Here is a 10,591-nt window from a genome sequence, read left to right as displayed (position 1 = left end):
GTACATTAGCATTTACCGAGGTTTGGGGGGAAAAGGAGAAGGGGAAGTGAAGGGGACTGGGACAGAGGGGACCGAAGCCATGCAGTGGCCGCCCATGCTCTAGACATTGTGACAAGGAGCACCCACAGCCGGGTCCATGTCCCTTCCCCCCGGGCCAGCCCTGAACAACACCCCCAGGGGCAGGATGCTCTTTTTTTTGCCAAGAAAAATCCCCCAAAGCTCCAGTACGACGTTTGGTCTCCCTGTGCTGCCGTCTCTCCTTGCTGCCTCCCTCTTTTTTCCTCTGCCTCCTGCCTTTTCAGGACAGGGACCACCTTTTCATCCTCTGCCTGTACAGCACCGAGCACCCCGGGGCTTGTTGGCAGCAGCTGGGGTTTCTGGGGGCTCCCCCAACACAAACAACAACAACCACCTTCAAAGTGCCTCTCCGCACGCAGCTGCTCCGAGGGCAGATTCAGGTTTCCCCCACCCCCTTCTCCCCATCCCCATCCCTCCTCGCAACACCCACCTGGCAGCTTCTTAAAAACAATCTAAAAACAATCTTTGGGTTTTTCAGGTGTGTTGGAGGGATTTACCTGACATATTCCTTCCCCCCCCCCCCCCCCCCCAACCTTGCAGTTGAGGTCCTGGATTTCATGGCAATACTAGTTCATCTAATAGTAAAAAGCTCTGCAATTATTTGGCTCTAAGGCTTGGGTCCTTGCCCGGCTCTGACACACACACACACACACACACACACACACACAAAGTGCACTTCTCCAGCGAGGGAGCGGGTGATGCCTCTCCTCTTCCTCCTCCTCCAGTCCGTCACGGAAGGGCTGGCTCTTCGGTGAGGGAGTTCCACCTCCTGCAACTTTCTCTCCCTCGCCGCTCTCAACCTGTGCCGCCGGAGTTTCAGCCAGCAAAATCCCTTCCTGCAGGAATTTCTCCGAGCCCCCTCCTCCCGTTCGCAAGCACCATGGACCCCCGGCAGCCGGCGAGGGGCTGCTGCGGAGGAGGATTTTCAGCGGTGAGGGCAGAGAGGCAGTAAACTTCAGGAGAGGTCTCTCTCCTGTTGCAACAGGTAAGGCACGCTGCTCGCTGATGTGGGGAGTTGGAATGACTCAGGGAGCAGTCTGTACAGCATGGATGGAGGCAGGCACGGAGGACGCAGAGATTTAGTCATGAAACTGCTTTCGCACGTGAGCAACTTTCGTTGGAAACAGCTTTTTCCTAAAGATAGGGATTTGGCATGCAAAGGGAGAGCCTTTCATCTTTTTCTCCCTTCTGGCAGCCCTAGCATGGGGGGTTATGGAAGAGCCAGGAACAGCTTGAGCCGTGTTTGCATGGAGTTTGTATCTGGTCTCAGCTGGGAAAGTTTAGCACGCTGCAGCCAGTGATGCAGGTGGGCTCCGGGTGGCAAATGCGAAAGCCACGCTGCTGAGCGAGGCAGGCGAGGAGGGAGTGGGCAGAGAAGCACTCCAGGTGTCTGCGCGGGCAGGATTCCTGCAGAGAGCACGCTTGTGCTGGAGTCCATGGATGTGCCGCTGCGGGAGCGGCGATGGCGCCCGGCTCTAGGCTCCGTTGTTGGCCATGTACAACCTCACTAACCGAGGTGGTATCGCTCCACGCTCTGTCTCTGTGTTCTCCATTAAGCCACCTCCACTATCAGCTCAAACTCGGCTATTCCTTGGGGATCCCTGTGTGTAGATGTGATGCTGGTGTTTCCCCAGCCCTGCCTCCCTGTACGGCCAGGCAAGAGCTTCTTGCCTGCCCTGGTCCCCCTCCACAGCGGGCAGAAGAGGTGGGGACCTGATGTGAGAGCCATCATCCCTGCTTCGCACGGGAGCACGTATGCCAAGGTGTGCACATTTGCACCAACGCAGCTATCAGGAACCTGATAGTTCTCTATCAGGTGCCCGATGGCCAACTAGGGTGAAACCCCAGAGCAAATCCAGTCCCAGTTCAGGGCGTGCAAGAATTATTTCCCGTGTACACGTGCGGTGCTGAGAAAAAGAGGTGAAAATACAGGGAGGGAGAACGGGGCACTTGGAGGAAACGCGGCCCTTCCAAACAGCAGTTATCAGCTAATCAGCCTCCCCCGGGGAATTCAAGGCAGACTCGGCAGAGTGCAGCGCTCCAGAGGGACAAAGATCAGCTGTCACACGACAGGGGTTGTTTCAGACAAAACTCTTGAAAAATGCTGGCGCTTGCTTGGGTTTGCTGCTGCGAAGGGCCGAGAGTTTCCAGGACGCGTGGAGAGTTGGGCTGTGTGGTGGCCGGAGCTGGGCAGGCTCCACCGGGGCAGGCAGGGCTGTGGCCAACAGGCTCCCGCTTCACCCAGGGTGTCGTGGATCCAGGCAGGAGAAGATGGATCCTGCTGCTTCCTCTGCCCCGGCACTCGGGGAGGGGTGCAAAGAGCAGGCATGGGACGCATAGGGAGCTGCCACGGTTCTCCGGGCTGTCAGCTAGAGAGACCTGGGAGGTTATCGGAGCCTCAGGACGGAAAGCAAACAGTCTGTATCAGGCTCCTGAGGAAGGCTGGGCTGTCTCGGAATTCGGGGAGGCAAAAAAAAAAAAAAAAAAAAAAAAATCACTGGGCTTGGTATTGTGCACCCTTATCATCTCGTAATATGCAGCACACCTCCCCTTATCGGGAGCAGTTCAGGGACAGCCGCCTGTCGGACACACGGTTGGGGTTCCCGAGGGCCTGAGCAAGAGGTTTCTAACCCAGCCAGGGGCTTCAGTCTCTGCTTCTCCCCATCTCCTTGGTGCGCTCTAACGTGCTCTGCAGCAGTGCAGAAGTGAGCCCGGCTGCCCTGGCCACCGAGGGGGGCGTACAGCAGCGTCTGCTCCTCTCCCGAGCCTTTCCCTTAGCTACAGCTCGCACCATGATAATGTGTTTCAAATCCTAATGCTCTCAGACACCAGTGCGTCTCCCAGCCCTCCAAACAAACAAGCATCACTCATGCACGAAGGGAGAGTTCAAAGGAGGCGTAACACCTGGAATCAAACATCTGTGAGGAACTAATGCATTTTGCATCCTACGCTCCTGCCAACAGCTCCAAGGCAAGTCCTAGAGGATCGTTCCAGCTACCTCCATGCTACAGAAATGGCATTCCCTGCTCCGTGCGCCTCGCTTTGTTTTTTTGCCACGTGCGGAGCGTACGAGCGCAGCTGCATCTCAAGCAGTAGCGAGCTTTCTTCTGTACCCTGCACAAGCATGAGAGGATTAAATACCCTCAGCCTTTTTTTTCTTTTCTTTTTTTTTTTTTAAACTGGGTTGGCAACGCCGATGCTCCATTGTCTATTAGCAAGCCGATTTGCTGAGCAAGCGATTTTTTTTCCTCTCAACCACACTTTTTCCTTGGCAATGGGGCAGGTACTGGTTTATTAGCGAAGCAACTTTCTTTCCTAATTCTCGCAAGAAGGAGCTCCAGGGAGGGGCAGGCTGCAAGGGCTGTTAGGAGAGGGTTGTAGCTCCGAATTGAACAAGCAACAGGTTTGAAACAAACCAAAGGAAGTGTTTTTATCCCCCCCCCCCCCCGCCCCGCCACACAGACACAGAGGGCATAATTAAATTTTGGAACACATTGCCACAGGATATTGCAGAGGCCAAGAGTGTACTTGGCTTACAAACAAGGTTTCGATCCATTTGGGATGGATGGCTCCAGTGGAGGTTGTTAAACCCAACAGCCCGAGAACAACTGTTGCACTAATGCTGGAAAGCAGGAGAAGGAGCACGTTACAGGTACCTTGTTTCTTATGCTCCTGGCACTGGGGGATCAAGATTAGCCATTTTGGGAGCGAGATTATAGAAAGAAGGCCAAGCGTGGCTATCTTGATGTCCTTACGTTGTGGGACTATTTTGGACTGACCAGGTTGCACCTCGGATGGATGCTGTGAGTCAGGCAGCCCGGGACAGGCGGGTTGTGCCATGAATAGATACTCCATATGGCTCAGGCTGGGAGGGACATTGTGTGCCCAGCCTGGTACCGGGTTGTCACGGGTGCTGCAGTGTCGGCACACCGCTGCCCGCTCCGCAGAAGTGTTACGGCGGCGAAAGCTTTCAGAAACGTGTTTCCAGCAGACAGTCCGGAGTGGGAGGTAGCGCCTTGTTCCAGGAGCGTAACGAGAGCGGACAAGGACACGCTGCGGCAGTGAGACCAGCCTGGGCAAACATCCCCGTCTCGGGGGTTAATCTTTTCTCCGGTGGAACCCTGAGCTCCCCAGGCCGGGGGCTGGCTTTGCATCAGCTCGTATGGCACTGCGGGTACCGCAGAGGAGGTGGGCTGCTGTAGGCAGGTTTCCCGAGGGCAGGCAGGTCTGGGAGCTGAAGGTTTTCGATCAGCTTGCAGGTACCACTTTGCATTCAATAAATGTCTGCTGCAGGGAATTTCTGTGGCACGGCTACCGGCATCCTGGCTGGCCATCCTTTTACAAGGAAGGATCATGCCCTGGTTCTCATTCATTCTCGGTCCTCTGTGTCCTTACGCTGCCTCTGAACATGGGAGAGGGACGGGAAGGAGCAGCACAAGGCAGACAGATGGCAACAGAGTGAAAGAGGCTGCAGGCAGGGCGGAAAGCTGCTCTCCCCGCTCACCTTCAGGCACCAGAAGGGAAAGACCAGCAGGGTGCTGGGCAAAGGAATGAGAAGATCTTCATATCAGCGCAGGGACAGGTCTGCGGGTGAATGAGAATTGCCTGGTAGGAGAGAAAAAGCCGAGGGAGGAGGCACGGTGGCCAGGGCTGTGCTGCAGGGCAGAGAGAAGTCAAGCGGTCCACGTCCTGCTGAGCGCCAGGGCTCCTCACCTGCATCCAGCGGGGCTCGAGGTCCCTCGCCCAGCTCTTCATGCCAAGATGCTCTTGGACTCCTTCCTGACAAATTTTACTGATCGCAGGATAACACGCATGTTCCCCACAGGGAATCACAGAAAAGGGCATCAGAGGACTACCGGCACTCAGGTGACGTAGCCTGTGTCCTTATTGCAAACATCCAGGTCGAGTTAAGGTGTGGATGAGGATGCAAAGGATCAAACAGCTCAGGGTTAGAGCCCCTTCAGAGACTGGGCAGAGCTCGTCCTCTCTCCGGGCTGGGGTGGGAGCTGAGCCCGGTCTGGGTTCACAGCTCCGGTGGGTCAGACGGGAGTTGTGCGCTGGGATCCCTGAGAGAATCTCACAGGCTTTGCAGCACCTAAATAAACAGCTGTTTTGCGAGCAGCAGAATTCATGAAGCTTGGTTGCCTCGGGCGCTCTCTCTTGTGTGGATTCTCTGATGTCTAATAATCGGGTTGGGCTCACATTAGAGCCTTTTCTTCCAGCTGGGAGTCCTAATTTGGATTTCTCTCCTCTCTCCTGTTGCTTTTCACAAGCTTGTGCAAACCTAACTCCTTTCAAGTCTTCACCTATCTGGTTAAATTTGGCCGAAACTGGCCAGTGGATCCAAAAAGTATCAGGGAGGACTGACAATGTGGATCCTGTGCACCAGCTTCCCTCAGTGGTCTGCAGACGGGGGAATGATTATCAGTGCAAGGCAATTCACATCCCAAGCACGAGGAAAATGTGAAAGGCTCAGTACGAGTTTTGTCGGGAGAAAGCAGTCAAGAAGGAGCGTAGGATCCCTTGTGGGCTCTCGCAGCCTGTGCTGGTGGTCACAACGCGCCAGCTGGGCCGGCTAGTTTGCAGTGACCGAGGTATGTGGCCCTCGGCACTAACAGCCTCCATGGGAGCTGAATCCCAGAGAGGGGCGCACGGTGCCAGCAGCAGGAGAGTTGGGCACGCTCACAGAAGTACCTGCCACGCTGCAGCTGGCTCTTGTGCCAACAGGCTTGGGCTGCTGCGCTGCGGTGCCCAGCCCCTCGCACCCTGCCTGGTGGGCAGCTCCGCCGAGCCCCCTTCCCACCGGCACTGCCCATCCCCCGGCTCCAAGACCGTTTCTCTTCACAGGCAAGAAGTACCCCATTCCCACCAGAGCCACCAGTGGGATCTGCTGCTTCCTCCCTGTCTCCTGGCTGTCCTAGCTGCCCTCCTTGGACAAGGAGATAGTCATCAACCCCGACACCTCCCTGCAATGGCAGCTTCTGGACCATGGGCAGGATTTATCTGCCTGCTGTCGGATAACTGGGGAGGGCAGGAAGCGATCAGTGAGAAGAGAAAAGCAGCTAATCTTTTCAGGGGAGAGCAGAGGAAGGGGGTTAGAAGTAATGCATAAGGATGCTTCCCCCTGCCCTTGGCACAAGCAAGTCAACCTCCCTGATTTCTCTGGGACAGGAGCCAGCAGCAGGGCAGTTGGCACTGCAAGGCTCCCTCAGACCCCCACTGAGGGCTCCACAGCTCTGGAGCTACACGGTTAACTCTTGCTCCAGAATGATGTTGCAATGCCAAGACAGATAAAGATCACTGACCCTTATAACTCTACAGGGAGTTCAAGCCTGTTCAAGTTCTCCTGTGCCTAACAGAGGAGCTTCTGGAGGCTTACAACAATGACAGAGAAACCTCAGCTATGCGACATATCTGAGCCAGGCTTAGGTGTTGGCGGCGGTACAAAAAATCAGGCTCTCCCCGGGTTTCTCACAGAGCATTGGACACAAATGTGCATCGCAGGTGGAAAGATGACAAGAGAAAGCCTTCAGCTTCACACGCAAGATGGTGCCTTGCCCATGGACAGAGGATGGCTTGGAGGCAAAGACACGTAGCGCCTGCTTGCTCCGGTGGAGGGGCAAACCAGGGCAGCAGGTAGAGCAGCAGGGCACAGTCAAAGCCATGAGGATGGGACAGTGGGGGAGACGTCCGAGGGGGAAGAGGGCGAGTAGCTGGCTGGAGAAGGCCACAGTAAGATAACATGGAGGAAGGTGCCTTTAGAGCCAGTCTGTATCTGAGCGCTCAATTTGTGAGCAACTGGCACGGTGACAAAGATGGCACAAGCATTCGGTTGTGTGGGGGAAGGAGGACATCAGAGGGATATCAGAGTAACTAAACGCTTCCCAGCCACCTTTCCCATGTGGGAGGCCATCCCACTCTCTCCTCTCCTGCGCGACTAACCCAAGTCTTGCACATGTGCCTTCACCGCTCCAGGGACAGCATCCCACCATGCTCCCACTGTCAGCCCTGAACGGTGGTCCTAGCAGGACCCCTGGCAGGTCCACTGGCTGCAGCCGACTAGACCCAGGGAAGTCAGCTCTGTCTCAGAATGAAGGATTTTTAAAAAAAATTTTTTTTTTTTTAACCAACCCCTGCAGCAATGCAGCCTGACTAGAGAAAAAGGGTGTTCCAGCACCATCCCAGGTCTACCAACCTGGGGCCCAGCTTGCCCCACGCAAGTCAATGACTCACAGGCTCCCCCCAGAATCCTTCAAGAGAGTCTCTGTTCCTCCAACACCCCTTAGAGACTGACGGTCCAAGCTCCCCAGGGTACCCAAACTCCCCAGGGCTAAAGCACCTGCCTGGTCCAGCTGGCAGATGATGGGAGGAACATCTCCGTGATGTTCATAGGGCTGTATTCATTCTGCTCAGGGACCTGTATGTGACCCCCTGGCATGCTGAGCAGCCCAAGCAAGAGTCACTGCTCCCTGGACCAGCACGACACTCATTAATCCAACAGCTTTCCATGGCTCTGCAGCTGAGAAGCTCCCAGTGCAGCCCACCCCATCTGCACACAATCTCTTTACCGCCAGGAACGGAGCTGAACCATGAAATCGTTACGGCGCAGGACCCAGGCACTGCCCATGGGCCACTCTCTGTGGGGCAGGAGCAGCATTTCACAGGTCACTCAGAGCAAGGGCAGACCTCGGTTGTGAAAGGCACACGCACCAGGTTTTAAACGATCAGCCGCCTTGCTCCAGGCTGTCTAGCAATCTGGAAACAATTTCCAAAGGTCTGTCCAAGCCTTTTGGAGATTGGAAAGTTGAGATGGGGAAGGAACAGCCCAACTGTGCCCTGGTGGAATCTGCAAGTCCACTAAAAAGCTGCACCCGCACTAACACCCCCCAAGCAGGCTGGTGCAAAACACAGTTCTGCAAACATCAGCCCTATGAAAACCATCCACAGGCACTGGAAAACCCCGAGATACATTAAGGAAGGAAACACCATAACTTCAGGGGCTCTTTTCATTAGTTTTCTGGCTTTGTGTAGTACCTCCAGGATGTATTTCTTCTGCTTTGCTGCAAAACCAGGCAGAGCCTGCACAACCAAATGCAGGAGCAGGATCTCCAAGGACAGCACCAGCCCGGATTCAGCATCCCATTCAGAGAAACACTGACGAGATCATGGGAACAGCTCCGTGCCATGGCTTGGGAAGGGATGGGTTTTGTTTGTTTTTCAGACTCCAAGAAAACAGTTCAAAAAATACCCATCTCCCAGCAGAATTCAAACCCCGCAGGCCCAGCTCTGTGAGCAATCAGCAGGGAACTCACCAGGACTGAGCAAGGCTCCAAATGGAAAAGGATCTAATTCCCATCAGCATTGCTGCGGCAGAGGAGAGGGCAAACATGAACCAAGCAGCCCAGGCCCCCCCCACAGGGTGTATATGGGTTGTTTCAGCGCCGGGAATCAAAACGTCTCACAGACATGGCTCAACACCCGTACAAGAAGCGTACTTTTTAATCTGCGACTTCCCAACATTAAAAACCCAGGGACTGCTTTCTGGTTGATCCTACGTGGCGGGTGGCTGTAAGGACATTACCCCAACCATAGCTGAATCCCTTCTGCTCAGTGACCACCCAAGCCAAGAGAAGACAGGGTGCCAACACCAATTCACTTTCCTAAAGCCTTGTACCCACCCTCTTGTATGATTTACTTCCTTTGCTCTCTGTCTCTATTCCCCAGCGACCTCTGAAATTCACCGTTAAACTGCCCCGTCATTGATTATTCGAACAACCAACGCATTTCCCTTCTCCCCCATCTTCTAGTGCTTGTAGCCTCCAACAAAGATGTTGAGGTCCTTGGGGATGGTTTTGGTCGGTACCTAGCCCGGGGGAAGGACTGTTTCTTGTAGTGAAGAAAAAAAACAAAAGAGAGAGAGGTGGGAGGATAGTGAGAGAGAAAGAAAGCTGAAGAAAGAGAGTTTTGGATGTGTGCTGGCAAAAGAACAATAAGGGAAGAGTTGTCCTTATTTTTCCAAGAAAATGAGGATTTTCCTCCAATCTTCTGATGTCAAAACTTTGGGCCAAGCCCCCACCACGGCTCGCGAGGGGAATGCTGCTCTTGGTTCACTCGGCACTCGCCTTGTTTTGTGCTTTTATTGCTTTTAAATGCTCCTCTTGAAGTGAATCAAAAGGTGGGGTTGGGGCCACACCTGCATCCTGGCAGGCTGCAGCATTTTTCTGCAACATGGCCGACAAACATAGCAGCCTGCATATCACAGGAGACCCCGGGGAGGACCCCCCAGAGGACCCCCTGGGCCATGACCCAGCCAGACGGAGTAGCCATGCCCTGCACCGATCCCCCCCAAACCACCCATCTCCACAGCCTCCCCACGCGCACACTTTGAACCTCGGCGCTGTGTTTGTTCCTTCGTTTCAAACCAACAGATTTGGGCATGCCTTTGACAGAGGATCACAATTTGGATGTTAAATTTAGACGCGCGCTTAGGCTCTGATTAGAGATACACCGAGTGTTTACTCGCTCTGCGGGGAGTTTGCATCTACAGGGCTGAGGGCGAAGCCCCTCGAGGCTCTCTGATCCTCGCCCGGTGATTAGGAGAGGAGGCTGAATCACCACATAATGATGCCCTGGTATTTCCCTCAGTCTGGAGCGTGCCTTACCTTCCTCAACTGCGCCCCACCGATGGGCTTTCTCCAACACATCTGCCTCTCCATGTGCCACCAGCTCCAGGAGGGCATCCGTGCCCCAGGAAGCCACAAAAAGGAGAAGCAGAGAGCTTTCAGGAGTAGAAATAACTGATCCCATGAGACGAGGGACCAGAGACAGGTGAGGATGTTTAAGTGTTTAATGCTTGCAGCTGATGAGACAGCCCTGAAGTGGGTATCACCCTTGCCATAGGTGCCATGGATCACACACTAATTACTGTCAGCAGGAGAACATGCGGTAGCACAGCTCAGAAAAACAGGAAAAATGTTTCTGCTAATCTACAGGAAAAATCTCTCACAGGCACAGTTGATTTCACCCAGCCTCAACATGGAGATCCTTCGACCCCATTGCAAGGACCCTTGAGCTTGGCAGCGCTGCCCCCTCAACAGCCACCTGCATAAGGGATTTTAAGGGCTAGTAAATTGATTTTATGCCGTTTCCACGTTATGCATGGCTTTGCCACCCACGGTACAAAAGCCATAGAAACCCACTTCATTTCTGCTCGTTCATTACTGACACCTTCCAGGGGCGGTTCCAGCGGGGCTTTCCCTGGAGCTCAGCCAAGGCCGTAGTTGACCAGATTCGCCCTCTGTTCAGAACACTGCGCCCCGTTTTTCTGTTGAGCTTCACCACGGCCTTTGGAAATGTCCCAGTCCCACTTCTGTATGGTTTTGCGTTGTGAATGTGGTGTAAATGGTCACAGAAGCAGGAGACAGAGGAGGGACTGCACAGTTATCTCCTGGGAGATTTATTACTCTTCCCATTACATTAAAACCACGCTGGAGAAAAAGAAACAAGACATCCA

At 54.3% G+C, this 10,591-nt stretch overlaps 1 protein-coding gene across 1 annotated transcript in view; it reads left to right on the top strand.

Annotated features, from left to right (window-relative positions):
- Window positions 1–754: 754 nt before the first annotated feature.
- FAT2 (FAT atypical cadherin 2) overlaps window positions 755–10,591 on the top strand; it is a 59,977-nt gene continuing 50,140 nt past the window's right edge. The window contains exon 1 of the mRNA XM_063349168.1: window positions 755–1,063. The gene's annotated coding sequence lies outside the window, so the exon portion shown is untranslated. The remainder of the gene's footprint in view (window positions 1,064–10,591) is intronic.

The sequence above is a fragment of the Chroicocephalus ridibundus genome, chromosome 11 (assembly GCF_963924245.1).
Source record: "Chroicocephalus ridibundus chromosome 11, bChrRid1.1, whole genome shotgun sequence".
Classification (NCBI taxonomy): Eukaryota; Metazoa; Chordata; class Aves; order Charadriiformes; family Laridae; genus Chroicocephalus; species Chroicocephalus ridibundus.
The sequence above is the reverse complement of the archived record's forward strand: the minus strand, read 5'-3'. Positions and strand labels throughout refer to the sequence as shown.